The following is a 27,023-nucleotide window of genomic DNA, read 5'->3' as shown; positions in this document are numbered from 1 at the left end:
GGGCACTACAATGGCTACGGCAGCGATCAACTGGCAACGAAGAATCAGCTCTGCTTTGTGTCATTTTCCTTGTGTCTGACTGCACCGTCATTTGAAGCTTTCGGACGCACCAGATGTGGCCTCGGTGTTTGTTGGGCGGATCTGGCGCCCTACAATGCTGCGAGAGAGCCGCCGCTAAGCGGCCATGCAGCTGTCTTCTCCTCCGCTCGGCCTCTCTCCTTGTCTGCTTCCTTTCCCGTCTTCCGGTCTCGAAGCCTCTTTCTTCCGCTGCTTTGCCTCCACCGCTCCCCACTTGGCGAACAAGACGCGCGCTCCGGTTCGCATTAGCACAAGAAAACTAGAGAGGAGAAGGAGAAGTCCTCGAGTCGGGGAGGAAAACTGAATGCCAACATTAATTTGGTCGTCACAACCTTCAATCCAACTCCCGGAAAAGTCTGTAAGGGTGGCGCGCGGCGCGCCGGAGAGACGGGGCGAGTGGCGAGGTAAGCAGTTCCGCGGGATTGCGGCTGGGCTGCTGACTCGCATTGAGGGCGCGCGCTGCCTAGAGACGCCACCGGCCGCGGCCGGGCTCTACAATTAACAGCGGTGCGGCCGCTAACGAGCCGGCAGCGGCCAGCCGGCTGTCGGCAGTGTTCCGCGGCGCTGCCCACCTCGCCACCGACACCAGCGATGCTCTTCACCACAGCCGGCTGCGTCCTCCGCGTCCCTTTTCTCTTTCTTCTGCGCATCCTTTTTATTTTTGTTACATTCAGCCGTGCGAACAACAGGAAGCGGCAGTAGGGTTTTGAGAAAATATCGACGCTCTTCTTTTTATTTGGCGAGATTCCTTCTTGACGGAATATTTCTCTAATTGAAATTTTTCCAAACAATGCCCCTCGTTATTTGCTAATCTACAGGAACAATTCTATTAATCACGCTACGACACAGTGCGGTCTCAGGCGTCTCGTCACGGTTCGCGCGGCCCTCCCCCCCCCCCTCCTCCCCGTCGCAGGTTCGAGTCCTCCCTCTGACATGGGTGTGTGTTGTCCTTAGTGTACATTAATTTACGTTAGATTAATTAGTGCGTAAGCCTAGGGACCAATGACCTCAGCAGTTTGGTCCCATAGTCCTTACCATAAATTTCCAATTACGCTACGCCACTTTGCATTACATCTTACCGAGCGAGGTGGCGCAGTGGTTAGCACACTGGACTCGCATTCGGGAGGACGACGGTTCAATCCCGTCTCCGGCCATCCTGATTTAGGTTTTCCGTGATTTCCCTAAATCGCTTCAGGCAAATGCCGCGATGGTTCCTTTGAAAGGGCACGGCCGATTTCCTTCCCCATCCTTCCCTCACCCGAGCTTGCGCTCCGTCTCTAATGACCTCGTTGTCGACGGGACGTTAAACACTAATCTCCTCCTCCTCCTCCATTACATCTTTCTATCACTGACCTGGCGACCAAGTTCCTTACATTTTTTTTTTTGGCTATTTTCGTATTACAGTTGCTTCTTTAAAATACATTATATTTATGTAACCTGATCTGATTATGGTCATGAGGTCCTCTCTTGCACACTGGACTCGCATTCGGGAGGACGACGGTTCAATCCCGCGTCCGGCCATCCTGATTTAGGTTTTCCGTGATTTCCCTAAATCGCTCCAGGCAAATGCCGGGATGGTTCCTTTCAAAGGGCACGGCCGACTTCCTTCCCCGTCCTTCCCTAATCCGACGAGACCGATGACCTCGCTGTCTGGTCTCCTTCCCCAAAACAACCAACCAATCCTCTCTTGAATTGTTTCACACATACAGTACCTTTTTTACATCGTAATGCCTATGAGCAACCACAGTCAACAAGATATTTCCACTCTCGGAAGTAGCAGTTCTAGATGTAAGAATATAGATAGCAGCAGAGAATGAAAAGAAGAAGCAAGAAACGGATCCAAGACGTCTATTATTCGGAAGTCACACTTATCCATCATGGCTGAAATACAGAAGTTTCCTACTTACAATACTGCACTAATTCCAAGTTAAGCAGAAGTCTCCTCGAGGATTATGGACAGCAAAAGAGATGCTACCATCATGCTGCAATCTTCAATATGGGACCTGGAAAATTCTCAACAGGTTGAGAACAGCGGTGACAAGGTACAAGAATAATTTGGTGAAGTGGGGTATCACTTATGAATGTTGTGACAGGATTCTTAACACTCGTTGGTCTGCAGCAAGCCGAGCGAACCCTGTGACATGGAAGACTTGTTTCCACCGAATAATAACCGTGCCATCCTGGTTGCTGAAGACTGCACTCATAAAGTGTGAAATCTTCTGTTATTTATTATATCCTATTTTAGTGTTCTTTGGACTCAGATGATTAAAATTAAATAACATAATTGTTACCTAAGAAATAACAATTTTAATATCACAAATACTGTTAAAATAATTTGTGCTTTTAGTGATAATGTGACTAAATAATACTGACTATGAATTAATAAAATTAATACTGGTGCTGTCAGTAATAGTCATAATAGTGACAATAATAATAACGACAAAAATAATGATAATAACAACAATAATGATGGTGGCAGATTAAAAGGAACTCATAGGCGTACACAATAGATGTTTTCTGTCCCGAGGAAAGAAAATTTAAGGAGCTGCACCAGCTAAGAATATACAGAGAAGTGAGGAAGGTATTGTTGGAAAAAAGGATGTACAAGCATAACGAGTGCCTACAAGGACACTGGTAATCATTATTGTTGACTTAGTAGATATTCCATTAACTTCCTTCTGAAGCTGGGGATGCTATTAAGTTCTCTAATGATATCCGGGAGGTGATTCCAGATTCAGGTTCCTGTTACATAGCAGGACTTCGCGAAAATGGCTGAATGATGGAGTGGGACAGAAAGGATTTTTCTCTGATGGGAACAGGTGTTTCTGCCATGTTGTTCAGACAAAAGCGTTAAGGTCGATGAGAGATCGGGGGGGGGGGGGGCAGTGTACGTTGATAAGACGGTAGACAAGACGGAGATATGGAAATTATGCGCTTGTCTGCACACAGCCACGATAGGTGTGCATATGATGGTGAAATTTGATCGAAGAGTTGAACTTCACAGATATAGCAAATACAAGCATGTATGACCAGTTCTAGGCGCCGTGAGCTTTCCTGAGGAAAGTCTTGCAGGATACCATTGCTGTAATTATAAATGGCTGTATAAGTGTTTGCAGAGGTACATTTCCCAGCTCAGGAGGGAAGATCATTTTATATTTCTGTAAGGCGTGGAGAGATCGTGATACCTCCTTGCACATTGCATTTATGTGCTTATTCCAGTTTAAATTTTCATCTATTTTCACTCTTAGACACTTTGCTGAGGGAAGATCGTGTCAATAGACACTCCTTATAAATCTGAGAATGTATAACGAAAGCAAGTTTATTAAAAACTTTTTTCAGAATCATACATTACCCTCCACTTGTAGAGTTTCGGCAACGTCTTAGTTCCTGATTTGGTAGCATGGTGTATGATATATTCCATCACATGGATGACCTGCAATAAATCCTGCTGGTATAACTTTCTACTTATTCACGAGGTGGGAACGGGTGCCAGAACAGATACCATACATGGTGTAGGTTAGCGATCGTTGCTCTGGCGTGTAAGTCAGCCTGGGTGTGGCGCCCTCCCACGGTGACTTACCCAGCTTTAACCATCAAGCCACACAATACAGAACTCACACGATTCACAGACAACGGCATTCTACTCAGAGCAGTGTGACACTGTGGCTGCAGGAAGGGCGACCAGAGGTGGAAACAAGTGACTCATCTACACGAGGACAAGTCTCATTATATGTGGTGTAGCCGACACAGAATTGTCTGTCTGTGAATCGTGACAATTCTGTATTGAGTGTCTACTCATTTAAAGTTGTAGCGTAGGATTTGCGTAAGAGTGGTATTTGGCTAGGGTTTGCGCAAACGCAGTCTTCTAATCAATCTTTGTTTTATTAAAAAACAGTTCAAATTACCAGAGTGCATACGAATTCAAAAAATGGCTCTGAGCACTATGGGACTTAACATCTGAGGTCACCAGTCCCCTAGAACTTAGAACTACTTAAACCTAACTAACCTAAGGACATCACACACATCCATGCCCGAGGCAGGATTCGAACCTGCGACCGCAGCAGTCACGCGGTTCCGGACTGCAGCGCCTAGAACCATGTGGCCACCAGGGGTCGGCAGACAGCATCATGGCCACGCCATGTAAATACACCCAAATACAGTTGTGGAACAACGAGATACCTCACGCCCCGCCGTGTTTCTTCACAACAACAAACAAAGCAGGCCAACTTCACCTATCTTGACATATACCACCGCACCGTATTTTGGTCAGTCAAAACTATGAAACTACTAATGCCCGCCAGTTACAATTATGGCGCACACACGCACGCCTTCCTCCCCCCCCCCCCCCCCCTTCCTACACACACAACACCAAAGCACATTACACTTCATGCTTGCCATTGTATCGCTGTATTGCTGCTCCTGTCGAAGAGCTGACTTCTTCTGGACGCCAGAAGAAAAAAAAAGGCTACCACAGCTGTTGGATCGCCGCATTACAACTGGCCTCGTCCCGCGCTCACCAGTGATGTCCACTGCCGCTGCCTCCATAATGCTCTCGGCTCTATGACACTCTTTCCCAGGATCTATTTTCATTGGCCGGCCGCTGTGGCCGAGCAGCTCCGTCTCTTGCCGTCTTTCCCAGGATATATTTCCCTTAGCCGGCCGCTGTGGCCGAGCAGCTCCGTCTCTTCCCGTCTTTCCCAGGATCTATTTTCCTTGGTCGGACGCTGATGACCTCAGAAGTTAAGTCCCATAGTGCTCAGAGCCATTTGAACCATTTGTATGAAACGGTTTCCTCGGCCACCCATAAGAAAACCGCATGATTTCAACCCTGGTTGTCATTGTTTTGATCTCCATCCCAGAAAAGTCAAAAGAAGGAGTGAACTGTGGGTAAGAAGCGAGTGACGCGTCCATGATGAAGTTGGGCAGAATTGTTATGAGATTTGTTACCAATGTTTATCATTAACCCACCTTAAATCTGACGTGACCTTGAGCTGTGGCTTTTTCTTCACACGTGCTGACACCTAGCTGTTTGAAGCGTCGCAGAGCCCGAGGGTGACTTCGAAGGGTGTCACCGTATTGCACACTATAGAGGGGGGTTGTATGCTTCTAGAGCCAAATTTCTAACTTATGCGTCGCAATAGGATATTTTTTTGTGCAGTGTAGTGAGTACCTCGAAGTGTAGGTAACAGTAGCATCTCTTTAATATTCGCATGTAGAAGTAAAAATTTCGGACATTCTTTTTATTACGTGTGCCACACATCGCAGTACCTTGCGCATCATTCGGTGTATGAAAGACTCAGCTGTTGTCTGAAGGGTCACGGAGTCATCTCCTTTCAGTACAATGTCTTATGGAATGCAAGCTGTGTAGGGCATCTTAGAACCTCTAAACGCGGAATTCCACTAAGTACAGCGTATCTCAAACGTTTCCATGGATCTCAACTTGTGCTCAAAGTTTCATAGTAAGTTTCATAAACAGCTGTAAAATGAATTCTAACGACTTCCTGGTATACCTTAGCGTGCAGCAAGTTAGTTTACGAGCCAACGTGGTGAGGCAAACCGTATCGATCGACGCATCTGGACAACAACCATTGGTCTGGCACACATTATGCTGTAAAACTGCGCACCGAAATCTGTTTCGCTATCCGAAAACGGAATTAACTTGTTCTCTCCCTGGTAAAACTGAAGATTTTTCACGTAATTTTGATTTCAGTTGTCTGTTATTCAATTGAAGGTATATTAGGCATCTGCATAATTCAGGCTCATTCCTAACATAAAGTTTTCCCATCGAAACTGTTTCTGTTCGTTACGTGTTGCGGTCAGCGTCCGACAACGAATCCCTCCTGTAAGCAGATACTGTTTGTTGGCAATAGCTGCGTACAGGTATGCAGTGAGGCTGTAATAACAGTTGAGAGTTGTCACGGGACCTCCTGTGTGCCGTGACAACATCGCTACACGACCGGGAAATGCGGCAATCGTACTCGCCCCTGGCCGTGGGCCGTATGGCGTCGAGTCATGGCCTGCTCGTGCATTGTACGTCATTCACAGAAGAAACTGAGCTGTTATTCACGGGAATGGGGTTTCAAAAACATCGACTAGTTTTTGAAAAATTACATATTACACATGTACAAAAACTTTTATACTTAGATAGCAAGTATGTTTTGCTACCAATGGGCTATATTACATAGACCACTATTCGATTGTTTTCATATGACTGCTTATTCTGAAGAGGCATCGTATTGATGATGTGAGGCATGTAGCTAATTCAGTTGGCTTATTCACATGTGACGCAGCCGCAAACTAGTCAGAATTAGACATTTCACTTCCTTTTGGAGACTTCACTATTTTTAGGATTTCGCACCTCAATCGGTAAAAACTAAAGCCTTACGGGGTCTCTTTGTTATCCGTCCGTCCGTCTGTCCGTCTGTTCATCCGACTGTTAACACACCTTTTCTAAGGAACGGGTAAATGTATCAAGTTGTAATTTATGCCACATACTACGATCTGTGAAAAATTTAAGCTTCTAAGTTAATGCAATCAATACGTACAACCAATTATGTTACGTATTTCGATCCTCGCAAGTTCACCACCCATTGACCTAGAATCATGAAATTTGGCAAGAAGCAACGTTTCACAGTTTAAGTAAAGGAAAAAAATCGAAAATTGTTCATTCGCAATTATATCACATAAAAATATTTTTTGCCATTTATAGTCCTCTTGTCGTCAGTTAAGGCCCCTTTTTCTCAGGAAAGGGTAGAGGTCTCAAGTTGAAATTTATGTCAAATACTAAGGTCCCTTACTACTCTAAAAGTGGACGGACAAGAGTAATGTAGGCAGTCTCATTAGTAGATCTGCCGCATCTTCTAAGCGGTCTGTCAATAAAACGCAGTCTTTGGTTCGCCCTCCCCACAACATTTCCTACGTGTTCTTTCCAATTTAAGTTGTTCGCAATTGTAATTTCTACTTATTTACTTGAACTTGAATAAAATGTTCCCTTGACACTGTAGCCACACTCACTGTAGAAGACGTTCCATATAATTCCGTGTACTATGCTTTAAATCAACACCTCGGTTATTCTGTACGACAGAAATGCTAAAATTTCTTAAAAAGGTACTTATTTATGGGCAAATGCGCATATTTAACGCTTTCCCAACCGCCAGAGTCCATTCTTGAAGTGTGATTATGAAATATTTGCCAAATATCGAGCTATAGCTTCATACACTCCTGGAAATGGAAAAAAGAACACATTGACACCGGTGTGTCAGACCCACCATACTTGCTCCGGACACTGCGAGAGGGCTGTACAAGCAATGATCACACGCACGGCACAGCGGACACACCAGGAACCGCGGTGTTGGCCGTCGAATGGCGCTAGCTGCGCAGCATTTGTGCACCGCCGCCGTCAGTGTCAGCCAGTTTGCCGTGGCATACGGAGCTCCATCGCAGTCTTTAACACTGGTAGCATGCCGCGACAGCGTGGACGTGAACCGTATGTGCAGTTGACGGACTTTGAGCGAGGGCGTATAGTGGGCATGCGGGAGGCCGGGTGGACGTACCGCCGAATTGCTCAACACGTGGGGCGTGAGGTCTCCACAGTACATCGATGTTGTCGCCAGTGGTCGGCGGAAGGTGCACGTGCCCGTCGACCTGGGACCGGACCGCAGCGACGCACGGATGCACGCCAAGACCGTAGGATCCTACGCAGTGCCGTAGGGGACCGCACCGCCACTTCGCAGCAAATTAGGGACACTGTTGCTCCTGGGGTATCGGCGAGGACCATTCGCAACCGTCTCCATGAAGCTGGGCTACGGTCCCGCACACCGTTAGGCCGTCTTCCGCTCACGCCCCAACATCGTGCAGCCCGCCTCCAGTGGTGTCGCGACAGGCGTGAATGGAGGGACGAATGGAGACGTGTCGTCTTCAGCGATGAGAGTCGCTTCTGCCTTGGTGCCAATGAGGGTCGTATGCGTGTTTGGCGCCGTGCAGGTGAGCGCCACAATCAGGACTGCATACGACCGAGGCACACAGGGCCAACACTCGGCATCATGGTGTGGGGAGCGATCTCCTACACTGGCCGTACACCACTGGTCATCGTCGAGGGGACACTGAATAGTGCACGGTACATCCAAACCGTCATCGAACCCATCGTTCTACCATTCCTAGACCGGCAAGGGAACTTGCTGTTCCAACAGGACAATGCACGTCCGCATGTATCCCGTGCCACCCAACGTGCTCTAGAAGGTGTAAGTCAACTACCCTGGCCAGCAAGATCTCCGGATCTGTACCCCATTGAGCATGTTTGGGACTGGATGAAGCGTCGTCTCACGCGGTCTGCACGTCCAGCACGAACGCTGGTCCAACTGAGGCGCCAGGTGGAAATGGCATGGCAAGCCGTTCCACAGGACTACATCCAGCATCTCTACGATCGTCTCCATGGGAGAATAGCAGCCTGCATTGCTGCGAAAGGTGGATATACACTGTACTAGTGCCGACACTGTGCATGCTCTGTTGCCTGGGTCTATGTGCCTGTGGTTCTGTCAGTGTGATCATGTGATGTATCTGACCCCAGGAATGTGTCAATAAAGTTTCCCCTTCCTGGGACAATGAATTCACGGTGTTCTTATTTCAATTTCCAGGAGTGTAAAATCTTCATTCCACTCAGTAAGAGAACCAGGAACAAATTACTTTAGTTGTTCTAGTATCTGGAAATTGCCCATGCTACAACTCTCACTTCCTCTCGCTTTCCCGTTCTATGGGCATGTATCGACCTTGAGAAACGTGAGTCTCCTTTTCTAGTCCAGCCTTCTTATTACGTAGTTTTTCAATTATTTTGTCCACGAAAACCTATGTAGCAAGCACCATTTATTGTTTTATAACAACAAAACCCAGTTTTGCATCCTAGTAACAGTGTTGATAACCTTACAGGCAGATGAAATTGACTTCACCTTTTTTTGTGGAAGGCCACAGTCTTCTACTCACTACCCTGCAGGATATTTCGTTTCCGGCGGTACGTAGTGGATGCATGTTATCAGCCCACAAAATTTGCTGCATTTTTAACCATTCGGACCCGTCTAAAAATTTTTCAGTTTTCTGTTGGTGAGCATGCAAGAAATGCGGCACTGACCATGGCACAGTGTTCGTATAACTACGTTATTAAAAAGCATGCACCATACTCTTTCTTCTGGTGCGCTTATTGTGTCTCTTATTTCAAACATCTTTAGTTGCCTATCCTATGATTCAGTATCATGTTCTGAAAATTCTTAATTTTTTTCACCGGCGATTGCCTGTTTGGGACTCTATACTTCTCCTATGTTCAAAAAAGTATTGACTCTTTAAATGCAGCCGCCTATTTCCATCTGTTTAAAATGAGGGCTCTAATTATAAATGCTTAAAAACTTTGAGTGTGTTTCCCTGGAGACAAAAGGTCCAGAACGAAGAGTTTTATGCCACTTTATCAATGTGGCATTAAACACCCACATCACGACTACTTTACAAAATGGTGTACATGTGTTAGGTGGATGACATTAAAACGAGACTTAAATTGTCACGCGATGTGTACCGACATAACAAAAACCCAACTTCTTGATGTCGAAACTATCTCTCTGCCTGGTGTAGCAAATTTCGTCTTGCTTAGTACGTTGAGCAGTACTGGCGACAGCAGAGAAGAGTCCCGTACCTGGGAGGATAATACAAGGCAGGTATAGTCTGTCTGTAAACTGAAGAGCGAGCAGCGCTTTTGGTGGGGGAAGTGGCATTTCCCGGAAGAACGCTGCCACCGGACTACAGGGGCACCCAAAATCTGTTGCCCGTTACCTGTGTAGCGGTGCAGATCGGCGTGCAGTGATATACGTCGTTTCTGTTCGTGGGATTTTAGTTGCCAGTGTCAGTTAACTTTGTATACTTACTGATATTCTTCGATATCCGGAAGTGATGGATAATCGTCTAGCATTGTAAGAAAATGTGCAGAATACGAAGAATATATTTGCGGAGTAACAAGCGTTCGATCGTCTCTAATGTTAGTACAGCGTATGTTAAAGAGGCGACGCAAAAAGAACTGTTGGCTAATATTACTACTCCCAACCAAACGGCTGTAATTTAGGCAAACGTCAGCCTCGCCCAATAGGACGCATAAAGAAGAAACGCGGAAATAAGCCGCATGGTTTACTGGAATCGCCACGAAGGAAATTAATAATTTTGTGAGGAAACCCATCCTTATAGACAGTTTCAAAATCACGTAAAACCTTTGATGCTGATGGAACACTAAATCTCTGTCTCGGTCACTATTCACCCGATTCTAAGACATACTGCTTAAGACATGTGCACAATAGCTATCGAAACAGTTCGAAACACATACCCTGATTCTGGACTTCCAAGCAGAAAGCTTGACATACGAGGTACGCTTATATATTAACTTTTATTTTTTGGTAAGAACTTTATTTGTTAGTCTTCAGCAATGTTATACTCTTCAAAATATTCCACATTATATACTACACACTTATGCCAGTGCTTTTTCCAATTCCCGAAACACTTTAGGAACTGTTTCTTCAGGATAGTTTATAGGTCTTCTAACTGCATATTTTTAATCTCGTCCATACTTGTTAAAACTGCTGCCCTTTAAGACCCACTTTGAAATGTTTATACCACTTGTATGCCCTTGGTTTACTCATAACAAGTTCACCAAAAGCAATATTCAATATTTCTAAAAATTTCATACATTTTATTCCATTCTTACAACAAAATTTGATACCGATTATCTGCTCTATTTTTATACAAAACAAATAATCGTTGATGCTACCAAAACACATGTAATCTTTTTGACAACTGACAACAGAGTAAATAGCCAATATGCATAACATTGTACACATACTTTAGAGACATGTTCACGAAGACAGTGACAAAAAAGTAGTGCAAATCGGACTAACACATAAAATTACAAATTTCTGCTTACTTTTTTAACACTCTTCATGTTGCAAGAATTGTTAAGTTTCAACACAGTCCTTCAATGAAAACGTCTACCTTTCAGTAGAAACACAGAGTAAGAACAAGCCATTAATTCTACAGATTTATTGAATTATGTGCGGTTCGTTTTACGAATAGCAGTGGAGGAACATGTACCATATTCACATGAACAGGCATTCGGTTCTATGTTTGTAGTAGAATCCTGACTTCAGTTCTTATGTTAATATTATTTACTCTATTGTTGTCTTTCGAAAGAAGCTATCGTCTTTTGTGTTCCTTATGGCCTTAATGCATTTGTCTGAAAACAAACGCAGCCGAGACGTATCTGTGTACGGCGTCGCCACAGATTTAAATCGCGCGCCGCGGCAGGGCCGGTACTACGTTGTGAAACAGCTTGTAGAAGCGCCTTGTGACGTAGCTGGGTTGGCAGAGTGGGGACTCGCTCGCTCGCTCTTCAGTTTACAGACAGACTGGTAGGCAGGTAGGCAGGTAGTGGTCGACCAGCGATTACAGAAGTGCTGGAAGGCAGCCGGCGCGGCCGAGAGTCTGACTCGCCACCTTTGAAATACTGGCGCAGGCCGCGCTGTGTTCAGCGGCAAGTTGCAGCGTTAGCCGCACACTATGTCACCCGGGCCGCCGCAGGTAGTCCCCGCGGCGGACATCTGTTGCCTGCAGTCTGGCGCTCCTCCACACCGCTGTTCAGAACCTCTGGCTATTCTGGGAGCAGGTGGCACACTCCGCATTCTGCTTTCATCTGTAATTGCGAACAGGCTTCTAGTACACATCATTCGTCCCTTCCATAGCGAGTCAATTTCAGCTCAGTTTATGGCGACGCCAGTACTTTAGCAACAAATATTTATTGCTACCGAATACGTTTGCATGAATTCCACCGAACATGAGCAGTGAGCTTGCGTTGTACACACGATCTGTTAGCGTAAAGCCTTATGAAGGAATGAATTCGATAAGATTTGCAACACGAAAATCTCGTATAGCATTACTGTACTTGTCTGTATGCCAATAGTAAAATTGTGTTCATTTATTGAGCTCTGTTCAATTCAGTACTCTCTGAGTCTCCACTCTTCAATGTCTTTAATATTATAAGTGCAGTACACCGTCACTAAACGGATGTTATCGCTTTTGGCAAACGTTTTCTTGGATTACAAACTAACTGTGTTCAAACCGGAAAGAAATTAAGGTTTTACTATCATCTACTTTGCATCATCGTGCATTATAGGCCGTCTTTAACATATCGACCAACGAACTTAAATTAATACTGATAGAAAAATTAACTACACTACTGGCCATTAAAATTGCTACACCACGAAGATGACGTGCTACAGAAGCGAAATTTAACTGACAGGAATAAGATGCTGTGACATGCAAATGATCAGCTTCTCAGAGCATTCACAGAAGGTTGGCGCCGGTGGCGACACCTACAGCATGCTGACATGAGGAAAGTTTTCAACCGATTTCTCATACACAAACAGCAGTTGAGCGGCGTTAACTGGTGAAACGTTGTTGTGATGCCTCGTGTAAGGAGGAGAAATGCGTACCATCACGTTTCCGATTTTGATAAAGGTTGGATTGTAACCTATCGTGATTGCGGTTATCGTATCGCGACATTGTTCTTCGCGTTGTTCGAGATCCAATGACTGTTAGCAGAATATGGAATCGGCGGGTTCAGGAGGGTAATACGGAACGCCGTGCTGGATCCCAATGGCCTCGTATTACTAGCAGTCGAGATGACAGGCATCTTATCCGCATGGCTGTAACGGATCGTGCAGCCACGTCTCGATCCCTGAGTCAACAGATGGGGACATTTCCAAGACAACAACCATCTGCATGAAGAGTTCGACGACGTTTGCAGCAGCATGGACTATCAGCTCGGAGACCATGGCTGCGGTTACCCTTGACGCTGCATCACAGACAGGAGCGCCTGCGATGGTGCACTCAACGACGAATCTGGGTGCACGAATGGCAAAACGTCATTTTTTCGGATGAATCCAGGTTCTGTTTACAGATCATGATGGTCGTATCCGTGTTTGGCGACATAGCGGTGAACGCATATTGGAAGCGTGTATTCGTCATCGCCATACTGGCTTATCACCCGTCGTGACGGTATGAGGTGCCATTGGTTACACGTCTCGGTCACCTCTTGTTCGCATTGACGGCACTTTGAACAGTGGACGCTACATTTCAGATGTGTTACGACCCGTGGCTCTACCCTTCATTCGATCCGTTCGAAACCCTACATTTGAGCAGGATAATGCACGACCGCAAGTTGCAGGTCCTGTACGGGCCTTTCTGGATACAGAAAATGTTCGACTGCTGTCCTGGCCAGCACATTCTCCAGATTTCTCACCAATGGTGGCCGAGCAACTGGCTCGCCACAATACGCCAGTCACTACTCTTGATGAACTGTGGTATCGTGTTGAAGCTGCATGGGCAGCTGTATCTGTACACGCCATCCAAGCTCTGTTTGACTCAATGCCCAGGCGTATCAATGCCGTTATTACGGCCAGAGGTGGTTGTTCTGGCTACTGATTTCTCAGGATCTATGCACCCAAATTGCGTAAAAATGTAATCACATGTCAGTTCTAATATAATATATTTGTCCAATGAATACCCGTTTATCATTTGCATTTCTTCTTGGTGTAGCAATTTCAATAGCCAGTAGTGTACATCTACATCTTTATGACTACTCGTAAATTCACACTTAAGTGCCTGGCAGAGGGTTTTTCGAACCATCGTAAGACCATTTCACTACCATTCCTCTCTCGAACAGTGCAAGGAAGAACACTTAAATCTTTCCTTGCGACCTCTGATTTCTCTTATTTTATGATAATCATTTCTTTCTATATAGGATGGCTTCAATAAAATATTTTCGCATTAGGAAGAGAAAGTTAGTGATTGAAATATCGTGAAAAGATCTCGCCACAATGTATAACACCTTTGTTTTAATGATCGCCAACCACCTCTCGTATCATGCCCATGACACTCTCCCCCTGATCAGCAGTGTTACAAAACGAACTGCCCTACTTTGGACGTTTTCCATGTCTTCCGTCAATTCTATCTGATAAGGGTCCCATCCATACGGCACAGCAACATACTAACAGAGCACGGTCGAGCGTAGTGTAGGCAGTCTCTTAAGTAGACTTGCTGTGTCTGCTAACTGTTCAGCCAATAAAACTCAGTTTTTGGTTTACCTTCCCCACAACATTATTTATGTGATCGTTCCTATTTAAGTTGTTCGTAAGTATAATTCGTAGCCAGGGGAGTGTGCTGAAAAGTAATGTCTCCGAATATTTTATGTGAAAACTATTAAGATTTTTAAATAAAAGAAACGTTATTAACATTGCACATATTTATTCTTCATGTGTAAATATTTATTTCTCAACACAGTCACCCTGGCGCCGAAGACAATTCTCCCAGTGAGAGACCAGTTTATTGATACTGTCACTGAAGAATGTTTGACGTTGTTGAGAGAGACACAAACTTACACCTGTGCTTGCACCACTTAATCACACACAAAGTGAAGTCCTCGAAGGTATTCCTTAAGTCTTGGAAATAGGCGAACATCGGAAGGGACCAGGTCGGGACGATATGGAGGTTGGTCGATTGCAGTAAACCCAAGGTATCGGATTGTTTCGGAAGTAACAGCGCTCGTGTATGGTCTAGCGTTGTCATGCTGAACAAGAGGGTCCTCCCAGATGTGGACGAACCCTTCTGCTGTTGGAAACTCGATTACAGCACGTTGTTTCTCACGCACCGACATACAAGGTGTCTCCGTTGTAGCGTGAAAAAATTTAACAGGACATAGAGGATGCTCCACTGAACAGTTTGAGGTAGGGAACCTACGGTCGGAGAAGCCAGCTTATGGAGATAGTAGAAATAAAATCACTTTGCTGTGTAGTTTTTTATTTACATTAGTTATAGTTAACAGCAAATACCATCATTGACACAGTGAACATACCATGTGCTGACACTGATGGCCATCATCCTCAATGCCAGCATGACATCGGCTGACAAGATTCTGACGCACCCTGACAAATACCACAGGCAGGTACAATTCTGGCAACTAATCATATCTCCGTATCCATTGGGGTCTCATACACAAGTTACTTTAGATACCCTCGTAGGAAATAATCAAGGTGTTCAGGTCAGGTAACCTCATAGGCCATGGAATAGGACTTGCCTTTCCAATCTAGGAAATACAGATGGCTACAGACATCCACATTGATATGAGGCGGTGCACAATCATGTTGTATCGACATCCTCTCACGAACAGTCAAGGGTACGTTCCCCAACAACTCAGGTATAGCTCCTTGCACCAACCTCAAGTACAGGTGGCCATTGAGAGGGCCAGGTAGAAGATATGGCCTAAAGAGATTGTTGCTTATAATGCCGCCCCGATATTCGCAGCAAAATGTACTTTACGATGTGTCTCTACTACAGCGTGAGGATTTTCCTCATCCCACACATGACTATTCCTGCTGTTCGAAATACCATCACGATCAAATGAGGCCTCGTCAGTAAACAGCACTCTCTGGAGGAAATCTGGTCGATAAATCGATTGTCGGAGCGATCATTGACACAATTGCGATCTAATATAAGTTAATTTTTATTCTTTTTTTCATTTTTTACGTAAATATTGCTTTGTTATTTCTATAAGCACCATAAGTACTCTCTTTAAAATCAGTCAATTGTTTCACATAAATATTGTTTCTTTATTTGTCTATCATAAGCGCTCATGCATATTCATATTATCAGTCAAACGGGAATTAACATTGTCCATTAACAGGAATCTCCTTAAAACCGCCTTTCTATATCTGTCATTTTCATCCTCGTCACTACCACTACTACTACTATTATCTTTTTCGTAACCACTACTGCCACTTTCCATCTTTCTTTTTGCTCCTTTCTCCGATACCTTCAGCTTGTCTTTCACCTTTAGCTCACAGACGCTTGAGTCAGTCACGACCTTGGACACACCTGTAAATATGTCTTCCCCCGCGAAATCCAGCTTTTGTCCCTCTTCCGGCCAGCAGGTAGACGGAGCGCGCTCGGTCCTACAGGCGGCCACAATGGGACGGACCGGTTCCGGCGACGGGCTCTTTGTGGCCCACGCGAACGCGCAGTCGCTAACGGCTCACTTCGACGAGTTCTGTGACCTGTTCTGCCAATCGCTGTTCCATGTTATCCTCGTCTCTGAAACTTGGTTGAAACCAAACATTTCTTCCGACGCTATCCGAATCAATGGTTACTCTCTCCTAAGAGCAGATCGTGAAACACGACGCGGAGGTGGTGTGGGTGCCTATGTTCGCTCTGATCTCAGACCTACTGTACTATGCACATCGGATGCAAAGGGCGAAGGAGAAGCAGAGTTCTTGTTTTTCGAAATAAACACATCAAATCAGAAACTGCTAATTGGAGTAATCTATAAACCTCCAAACGTCGGTGCTATGTCCTCCTTTCAGTCTGCCCTGTCCTCGCTCGTGACACTGTATGAACACATAATCATTATGGGCGACACAAACATCGACTTACAGTTAAAATCTCCCTCTGCAGAAAAACTAAGGAGACTGTTCCAGTCCAATGATATGAGTTTAACACCGCTGGACCCAATTCATCACACGCCACACAGCCATACACTCATAGATATAATAGCAACAAAGCGACCAGATAAAATAATTCGCGCCAATCAGACATCCGCTCCAGGACTCTCTGCTCACGACGTGATATTCTTAAATTACTCAGTGCATACTACCAAAGAAAAATCTCACCTGGTAACCTACAGAAACCTAAAAAATGTTAACCATGACGCTCTTCAAAAGGATTGCTCAGACATCCCTTGGCATGATATAAGCAATGAACCGACTTTAGACGGAAAAATTCGGGAATTATGTCGCAAAATTATTACACTGTATGATAAACATGCTCCTCAACGCACTGTCAAGGTAAAGAGAGCTCCCGCTCCGTGGCTCACCACTGCATTACGCCAGTTAATGAATAAACGTGATGCTGCACATAGGGCCTTCAAGCGTAACCCAACTCACGAGGCGTACGAAGCTTATAGGAAACTCCGAAATAGAACCAAGCAAAGCGTGAGGAATGCCAAAATCAGACATGCCCGCTCTGTCGTATGCGGTATAACAAAACCTGCTGCACTGTGGAAAAAGCTGCGCAGTTTCGGTATAGGGAAGGGAAGATCTGACGCTGTTTATCAAGTGTCTGCAGAAGAATTCAATGATTTCTTCTCAACAGCTATAAACTGCCACGCAGCGACAAATTACCAGCCCCAAGATATCAATCTCTCGAGAGACAAGTTTTACCTAAAACATGTAACTACTGGCACAGTACACAAGGCAATTATGAGAATCTCTTCCGAGGCAGTAGGAAATGATGGAGTGAGCATTGGCATGATTAAGAACGTCGTAGACACTATTACTCCAGTTATCACAGACATCTTCAACCTGTCTCTTGTCAGTAGTACATATCCTACTGAGTGGAAGCAAAGTTTAATTCAACCTATACCCAAGACTGACAACCCTAAGTCGCCAGGTGATTACAGGCCGATCAGCATACTACCTGCAATATCTAAAGCCCTAGAATACATCGTCCATGAACAGCTGACGGATTACCTCAAAACTCATAACATCCACAACAAATATCAGTCTGGCTTTCGAAAGCACCATAGTACAGCAACTGCATTAATCAAAGTAACTGATGACATTAAACATGCTATGGACAGAAGTGAAGCTACCATCCTAACACTGCTTGACTTTAGCAAGGCTTTTGATACAGTTGACTTTGATATATTACTAATTAAAATGAAACAGCTGAATTTCTCAAACAGCGCTATACACTGGTTCGACAGCTACCTCAAAAACAGAAGTCAACAAGTCATTTGTGGGTCGGAAAAGTCTTCATGGAAAAACGTGCGCTCTGGAGTTCCCCAAGGCTCCGTCCTTGGTCCATTACTCTTCTCACCGTACATTAATGATATTTCTTCAGTGATTCACTCCTACAACTACCATCTATATGCCGACGACATCCAACTGTACATAAGTGCAAGCCCGAAGAACATTGCTGACGCAGTAGCGAGTATGAACGCAGATCTTTGCTCTGTTTCTCGATGGGCACAAAACCTAGGTCTGAAACTAAACCCCAAGAAATCCCAGGTCATACTTATATCTCATCCAAAGTTAATCAGTCGGTACTTTCGCGAAACAGTCCCTCAAATACTCCTCAATGGTACCCAACTACCATACCAAAAAACAGTAAAAGACCTTGGAATAATCTTGGATGAACACCTAAACTGGGAAGAACAAACAGTCACAGCTTGCCGGAAATCGCTCTCCTCCCTACATGCAATTCAAAAATTTAGAAAAATATTTCCAACCCATGTTAAACAAAAATTAGTCCAAACACTAGTCTTGCCTAATCTTTACTACTGTGATGTAGTTCAACACGGCACAAATAGTGAAAATTCGAGATGCCTCGAGCTAGTGATGAATGCTTGCATTAGATACGTATGCAATATACGGTTGTATGAACATATCAGTCCTTCATACTCCCAGCTAGGTTGGATACGCCCACATAAGGCACGCGATCTCCACATGATGTGCTTACTTCAACGATTTCTTAGCCACTGGTGCCCCCAATACTTATCTTCTCACATTAAACACCTATCATCATTCCACAACCGCAATACCAGATCGGATACATCTAGCATCTTGGCTGTACCTTTACATAACACAAAATCTTTCTCTGTGTCATTCTCCATCTCAGCCATACGACTATGGAACGCGCTCCCCTGTGATCTGCGTCTTATCCAGAACCACTTAACATTCAAGAGGGAACTCAAGACTTACATATTAGGGACGGTATAGCCACCATTGTCGTGCCCCTCTCATCTTTTTCTTTCTCCTCTCCATCATAGCTTCGAATTTTACCATTCTATTTCTCCTCCTCTAACTTATCTACCTTTTCTATATCTCTTTCACCCCATTCTATCGTCTTATGTCTCTGCTTGATGAGAATAACTCACAAGCTGCAAGAATATAACGAGAAAATTCCCAACTAGCAATAGGACTGACATTCATAAAAGAAAAAATATGTTCATTTTCCTATACATAGTCATTACTATTATTATTATTCTTGATTATTATAATTACTTTTTGATTGTTATAATTATCATTGTAGTACTTTTATAATCTCTAATTTTTTCTGTAACATTAATACTATATAACATGTTATATGTCCTTAATGTTCTGTAGAAACTGAAATTTGTTGAATCTGAGTATGCCTGGTTAGGTGTAAGAGAGGGCCTGAAGGCCCTAATCTTGCCAGGTAAAATAAATGCATAAATAAATAAATAAATAAATAAAATAAATAAAATGCGACCCTTGGTGCAAAGTCACTCACAAGCACTGCATGGACTCGTTGTGAGTGATACGGCTGTAATTGTTGTTCGTGGAGCACTCACCACAAGCTGGTATGTGCAGTGCAGTACCACGAGTGCTTGTGGGGTCCGCTGCAATACGTGCCAGCACCTCCTCTTCAGAATCGGGTGTGCGAGTGATCCTCATGTTTCCAGGTCCCTCGTTTCTTCTTTTCAATGAACCAGTCTCCCGCCTTCGTCGAACGAGAGAAATAAACACTCGTCGTGACGGATGATGCCTGTTAGGAAACCGTTCCCTGTGAAGTCTTCCAGCAGCGAGAGTATTGCAACGTACTTCTCCATACAAAGGTCGGCGATCCTGATTTAGGTTTTCCATGATTTCCCTAAATCGCTTCAGGCAAATGCCGGAATGGTTCCTTTGAAAGGGCACGGCCGATTTCCTTCCCGATCCTTCCCTCATCCGAGCTTGCGCTCCGTCTCTAATGACCTCGTTGTCGACGGGACGTTAAACACTAATCTCCTCCTCCTCCTCCTCCTCCTCCTCCATACAAAGGTACACGATAATGAGTTCTGTGAAACTGTACCGGTACTGCTCTATCGTATTGTACTGCACGTCTCTGAAGAGCACTGACCAATGAATGGGTCTGCCGTTGATTCACGGCAAGTACTGTCACGGGACAATGTAAATAGGATACAATAGGACCACCTTATGGACAAATAAAGTAAACAAAACCCGCATCATGGCTTCCTAGTAAACAGGGTCGTCCTCAATGTTTCCTTGCAGGCAATAAAGAATTTACAGGTAAATAAACAGCACAGTATGTGTAAACTTGTACGGAAGCTCGAAAACAACAATTATAGACAAACGGGTATACAAGTTCACTTCCATACCTCCTTAAGCTGGCTTCTCCAACCCCAAGTTGTCTATCTTAAATTGTTCAGCGGAGCATTCTCTATGTCCTACTACATTTTTGCACACTCTTATGGAAACTCCCTGTAGATATATTACAGACCGCGATTTTACACGCTACAACTCGGAGCCGTCTAGCAACAGAAGGCTGCAACTTGCGTCGTCTGAATAATACGCATGATATGCACGACAATTGAACTGAAAGCTTTTACATTTGTGTGAGATGTCGTGTAACCCAAATATAACGGAGTCCTTTTAGATCCATGTGGATGACCTCATACTCTTCCTTATGTAGAATCAATCGTCATTTGGGAACAATACAGATATCGTGTCTAAATAGTTTCGCAATTGGTTTTGATCTTCCAGTGACTTCACTAGACAGCAAATGACAGCATCGTCTGCAAGCAATCTAAGGGAACTGCTCAGATTGTCTCCTATAACGTTAATATAGATTGCGCTCAGCAGAGGGTCTTTAACACTTCCTTGGGCAACTGATGACTTCCAGTCGACTACTACGAACTGTGACGTTTCTGATGGAAAATCACGAATTCAATCGCAGAACTGAGACGATGCTCCGTAAGTGCGAAATCTGATTAGAAGTCTCCTGTGAGGGACCATGTCAAAAGCCTTCTGGAAACATAAAAATATGGAATCGGTTTGAAATCTCCTGTCGTTAGCACTCGTTACCCAATGCGAATAAAAAGAAAGTTGTGTTTCACATGAACGATATTTTGTGAAACCATGCTGACTATGCTGACTGTAGTTTGGAAGTAAGAGGCAGTTGTATCAGCAAGTGGAAATAATAAGTTGATCAAATTTCGGCCGAAATAATTACATTCAGAACGCATTTTTTTAATGTTTGCTTAGTATTTTTATCCTGATTAGGTTGGTTTCGATCTCAAAGATCTAACTTTAAAACCCAACTGCTTGTTACTTTCCCTATACCATCAGTGGTTAGGCATGTAAATAGCACTGAGGCACTTTGTCTGAGAGCCCACTGCGATTGTTTTGTCATCGATTTAAGGAATGTGTGGGTAAAATAACATCATGATATTTGATGAACACATTCCGATGCTTCATGCAAACGCAACACGTTTTTGCGTTGCTGTCTCATTTTTGCAGACATTTGAATATTGTGACATTTAGCAAAAATCACAGATGGAGTAAATAATTAATCTGAGCCTCCGTTGTGTCTTTCGCTATGGTACAGCGATCTAAGTTTGAACGTTTACTAGTGCAACCACCTGTTAGCAAAACCAAGCATCAGGGACATGTCAGCTGCTGATTTCATTTTGCGTTTTTGAAGTTATGAGGTATATTTGAAGGATGACTCACATTCGAAACCTATGTATCACTATTATAATCTTGGTGGTAACAGTCGTTTTTCGCCACTACTTTAGGATGACGGCAAGGATAATGTCATTAGAAAAATACACACATCAAAAAAAGTTTTGCGTCACCCCGGCTCCCAGAACTCCTGAAGATAGACGTTGACTATGGATATTATCACACACACAATCCCTTTGACTGTTCAGAGATGCAACTAAACCAGCCTAAAGATGTAAACTACAATGCATGAGCAGCGCCTGTCATACGGAGGGGGGCCGATAGCCGATCAGTTACAGTCATGCCACCAAGGAGGAGGTACACGGCTCGTGATGTCTGTAGTTCAACCATGCCTAGACTATCAATACCGCGGTTAGATTGCGTCCGCATTGTTACTTTGTGCCAGGAAGGGCTCTCAACAAGGGAAGTTTCCAGGCGTCTCGGAGTGAACGAAAGCGATGTTGTTCGGACATGGAGACAGGGAAACAGGAACTGTCGGTGACATGCATCGCTCAGGCCGCTCAAGCGCTACTACTGCAGTGGATGACCGCTACCTACGGATTATGGCTCGGAGGAACCCTGACAGCAACGCCACCATGTTGAATAATCCAGAATGAGATTTTCACTCTGCAGCGGAGTGTGCGCTGATATGAAACTTCCTGGCAGATTAAAACTGTGTGCCCGACCGAGACTCGAACTCGGGACCTTTGCCTTTCGCGGGCAAGTGCTCTACCAACTGAGCTACCGAAGCACGACTCACGCCCGGTCCTCACAGCTTTACTTCTGCCAGTATCTCGTCTCCTACCTTCCAAACTTTACAGAAGCTCTCCTGCGAACCTTGCAGAACTAGCACTCCTGAAAGAAAGGAGTGAAAATCTCATTCTGGAAACATCCCCCAGGCTGTGGCTAAGCCATGTCTCCGCAATATCCTTTCTTTCAGGAGTGCTAGTTCTGCAAGGTTCGCAGGAGAGCTTCTGTAAAGTTTGGAAGGTAGGAGACGAGATACTGGCAGAAGTAAAGCTGTGAGGACCGGGCGTGAGTCGTGCTTCGGTAGCTCAGTTGGTAGAGCACTTGCCCGTGAAAGGCAAAGGTCCCGAGTTCGAGTCTCGGTCGGGCACACAGTTTTAATCTGCCAGGAAGTTTCATATCAGCGCACACTCCGCTGCAGAGTGAAAATCTCATTCTGGAAACATCCCCCAGGCTGTGGCTAAGCCATGTCTCCGCAATATCCTTTCTTTCAGGAGTGCTAGTTCTGCAAGGTTCGCAGGAGAGCTTCTGTAAAGTTTGGAAGGTAGGAGACGAGATACTGGCAGAAGTAAAGCTGTGAGGACCGGGCGTGAGTCGTGCTTCGGTAGCTCAGTTGGTAGAGCACTTGCCCGCGAAAGGCAAAGGTCCCGAGTTCGAGTCTCGGTCGGGCACACAGTTTTAATCTGCCAGGAAGTTTCATATCAGCGCACACTCCGCTGCAGAGTGAAAATCTCATTCTGGAAACATCCCCCAGGCTGTGGCTAAGCCATGTCTCCGCAATATCCTTTCTTTCAGGAGTGCTAGTTCTGCAAGGTTCGCAGGAGAGCTTCTGTAAAGTTTGGAAGGTAGGAGACGAGATACTGGCAGAAGTAAAGCTGTGAGGACCGGGCGTGAGTCGTGCTTCGGTAGCTCAGTTGGTAGAGCACTTGCCCGCGAAAGGCAAAGGTCCCGAGTTCGAGTCTCGGTCGGGCACACAGTTTTAATCTGCCAGGAAGTTTCATATCAGCGCACACTCCGCTGCAGAGTGAAAATCTCATTCTGGAAACATCCCCCAGGCTGTGGCTAAGCCATGTCTCCGCAATATCCTTTCTTTCAGGAGTGCTAGTTCTGCAAGGTTCGCAGGAGAGCTTCTGTAAAGTTTGGAAGGTAGGAGACGAGATACTGGCAGAAGTAAAGCTGTGAGGACCGGGCGTGAGTCGTGCTTCGGTAGCTCAGTTGGTAGAGCACTTGCCCGCGAAAGGCAAAGGTCCCGAGTTCGAGTCTCGGTCGGGCACACAGTTTTAATCTGCCAGGAAGTTTCATATCAGCGCACACTCCGCTGCAGAGTGAAAATCTCATTCTGGAAACATCCCCCAGGCTGTGGCTAAGCCATGTCTCCGCAATATCCTTTCTTTCAGGAGTGCTAGTTCTGCAAGGTTCGCAGGAGAGCTTCTGTAAAGTTTGGAAGGTAGGAGACGAGATACTGGCAGAAGTAAAGCTGTGAGGACCGGGCGTGAGTCGTGCTTCGGTAGCTCAGTTGGTAGAGCACTTGCCCGCGAAAGGCAAAGGTCCCGAGTTCGAGTCTCGGTCGGGCACACAGTTTTAATCTGCCAGGAAGTTTCATGTTGAATAATGCTTTTCGTGTAGTCACAGTACGTCGTGTTACGACTCAAACTGCGCGCAGTAGGCTGCATGATGCGCAGTGTCACTCCCGAAATCCATGTTTGCAACACTGACAGCAGGCAGCGCGGTACAGATGGCCCCAAAAACATGCCGAATGGACCGCTCGGAATTGGCCTCACGTTCTCTTCACCGATGAGTGTTGCATATGCCTTCAACCAGACAATCGTCGGAGACGGGTTTGGAGGCAACCTGGTCAGGCTGAACGCCTTAGACACATCGTCCAGCGAGTGCTGCAAGTTGGAGGTTCTCTGCTGTTTTGGGATGGCGCTATGCGGTGTCGACAAACGCTTCCGGTGGTCGTGGAAGGCCCGTAACGGCTGTACGATACGTGAATGTCATCCTCCGACCGATAGTGCAACCATATCGGTAGCATATAGGCGAGGCATTCGTCTTCATGGACGACAATTCGCGCCCCCATAGTGCACATCTTGTGAATGACTTCCTTCAGGATAACGACATCGCTCGACTAGAGTGGTTAGCATGTTCTCCAGACATGAACCCTATCGAAAATGCCTTGGACAGAATAAAAAGGGCTGTTAATGGACGACGTGACCGTCCAACCACTCAGAGGGATTTACGACGAATCGCCATTGAGGAGTGAGACAATCTGCACCAACAAGGCCTTGATGAACTTGTGGCTAATATGCCACGACGAATACAGGCATGCAACAATGCAAGAAGACGTGCTACTGGGCATTAGAGGTACCGGTGTGTACACCAATCTGAACCATCACCTCTGAAGGTCTCGTTATAAGGTTGTACAATATGCAATGTGTGGTTTTCACGAGCAATAAAAAGTGCGGAAATAAATATTTATGTTGATCCCTACTCCAATTTTCTGTACAGGTTCGGGAACTCTCAAAAACGAGGTGATGCAAAACTTTTTTTGATGTGTGTACAATTGCTGATACTGATCGGCAAGTATTACAAACGTTTGATGTTAGTCGAGGGCAATTACAAAACGAAATACCGCAATCGAAACTGTGGTCCTCAAAGACATATACCAATCGGAACGAAGGCTCTCGAAAGTGTTTGCGGGTAGGGATAGTATTTCCTATAATGAACACCAACATAAAAATACCACACACACACACACACACACACACACACACACACACACACACACGCACACACACACAATCGTAGACAGTGACATAGATGACGATGATAGAACCGCTACATCGAAATTAAATTATTTGATAAAATTGTTTGTTATTTATAGAGTACAGACACACACATATGCACACGCTTGCGGGATGCTTAATGTAATAAAGTATAATTACAAATCTCTGCGAAAATTCGAGCAAAATAAAATTGTATTTCTCGAAATATGTTAGGTTTCGCAGACTTTGTAAGCACAAACTAAATATTTCCAAATTTAAATCGTCTCTATTACTTATTTAAATACAAACAGCTTGCAGCCGGCCACGGTGTCCGAGCGGTTTTAGGCACTTCAGTCCGGAACCGCGCGACTGCTACGGTCGCAGGTTCGAATCCTGCCTCGGGCATGTATGTGTGTGATGTCCTTAGGTTAGTTAGGTTTAAGTAGTTCTATGTTCTAGGGGACTGATGATCTCAGATGTTAAGTCCCATAGTGCTGAGAGCCATTTGAACCATTTGAACAAACAGCTTGCATATTGGTACTACTGATAAACACTTTTAGATTAAGCAGCACTCCTTAACAACCAATGTTCGATTGCTGTACTTCAATCTTCAAGGTTTATGAACCTTCAAATTACATATTCCTGTGTTTACATCGTCTGTGTAGCTTATAACGTCATGGAAGTGTCCATCCAACTCCACTGTCAGACACTAAAAGACAGGCATTGTGCAAATTGATTGTGGTTCACTGTTAAAATTGTGAGTGTACGCTCTTACACACATCTCGTGGAAATATTATGGAATAAAAATTAGATTCTATCTCATGTCGAAAATAAGCGATACCCGTTCTTCCAGGACACCATTCGCGACTGGAGCAGCAAAGGAGGGGACTGAAACTGGTAAACGACGTACCCTCCATCACACACCATATGGTGGCTTGCTGAGTTTAGCTGTGGATAGGTTTGGCTTGTTGATGTAGATGAGAGAGAATGTAGCAAGAAAATGATGAGAATGAAGGGTAAAAGTCGTCGCCGACATATATCCTACTCGTTTAAACCAGCGACCATGCTCTCATTACCCCCCTCCCCCCCAAATACTGTGATTAAAAACTATTTTCCTTCGCCAGGATTCGAACTGGCTACCTACCGAAGAGACTACGGACCCTGCCACGCAACAAACTGCAGTAGCCGAATGACAAGCACAGCGCGCGACGCCTGATAAATAGATTCGGCGGCTGTCGAGCTGTGTGCCATTTCAGCAGAGGCCCAGAACTTGTGTTACATGCAGCGCCAACAAATCGGCGTAATGAGTATTGGCGTTCGGAACGGCAGCACAGATCGCGAAGTGTAGAGTGTACTGAGGACTGTGGGGCCGGCGGGTCCCAGCGGCGCGCCGCTTTACTCAGGGCCACGGGGGAGCGCGATGGATTGCCCTGCTGCGGCGCCACGGCGCGCTCCCACACGTCCACACCCTACCCCCTCCCAACGAACCCCCTCAGCGTGCCAGGCATCACATATTTCACAGCGGCCGTCCGCAGGTGCCGTTTCTCCAATGGCGGGCAACGCTCCACCGTCCCCGCTTTCCGCTTCTGTTCCTCAATCTCGTTCTCTGTCAAGGTGTTGCCCACAGACCTGCCGATATTCTCCATAGATGCATTTTTCACGGTCATGCATGGTGGGTAGCATACATTACAGATGAATGCGCCGAAGAGAAAAATACGCTTACGCTTCCAGAGCAACGGACATATCACGAAATATAAATATCTTAATGAGTCATATTGTACGATAGAGGAGTCTCGTCGGTCAGGTTTAATTATAAACGAGAACAGCAGAGAAATAA

At 45.1% G+C, this 27,023-nt stretch overlaps 1 protein-coding gene and 1 non-coding gene across 2 annotated transcripts in view; both read left to right on the top strand.

The window, feature by feature from the left end:
- The window catches only part of LOC126162325 (neuronal acetylcholine receptor subunit alpha-7-like), a 558,269-nt gene that overhangs the window by 243,803 nt on the left and 287,443 nt on the right, over window positions 1-27,023 (top strand). The gene's annotated exons all lie outside the window — the stretch shown is intronic.
- On the top strand, window positions 22,718-22,792 carry Trnas-uga (transfer RNA serine (anticodon UGA)). Its single transcript has one exon. It is a non-coding gene; the product is annotated as a tRNA-Ser (tRNA).

The sequence above is a fragment of the Schistocerca cancellata genome, chromosome 1 (assembly GCF_023864275.1).
Source record: "Schistocerca cancellata isolate TAMUIC-IGC-003103 chromosome 1, iqSchCanc2.1, whole genome shotgun sequence".
NCBI classification, from domain to species: Eukaryota; Metazoa; Arthropoda; class Insecta; order Orthoptera; family Acrididae; genus Schistocerca; species Schistocerca cancellata.
The sequence above is the reverse complement of the archived record's forward strand: the minus strand, read 5'-3'. Positions and strand labels throughout refer to the sequence as shown.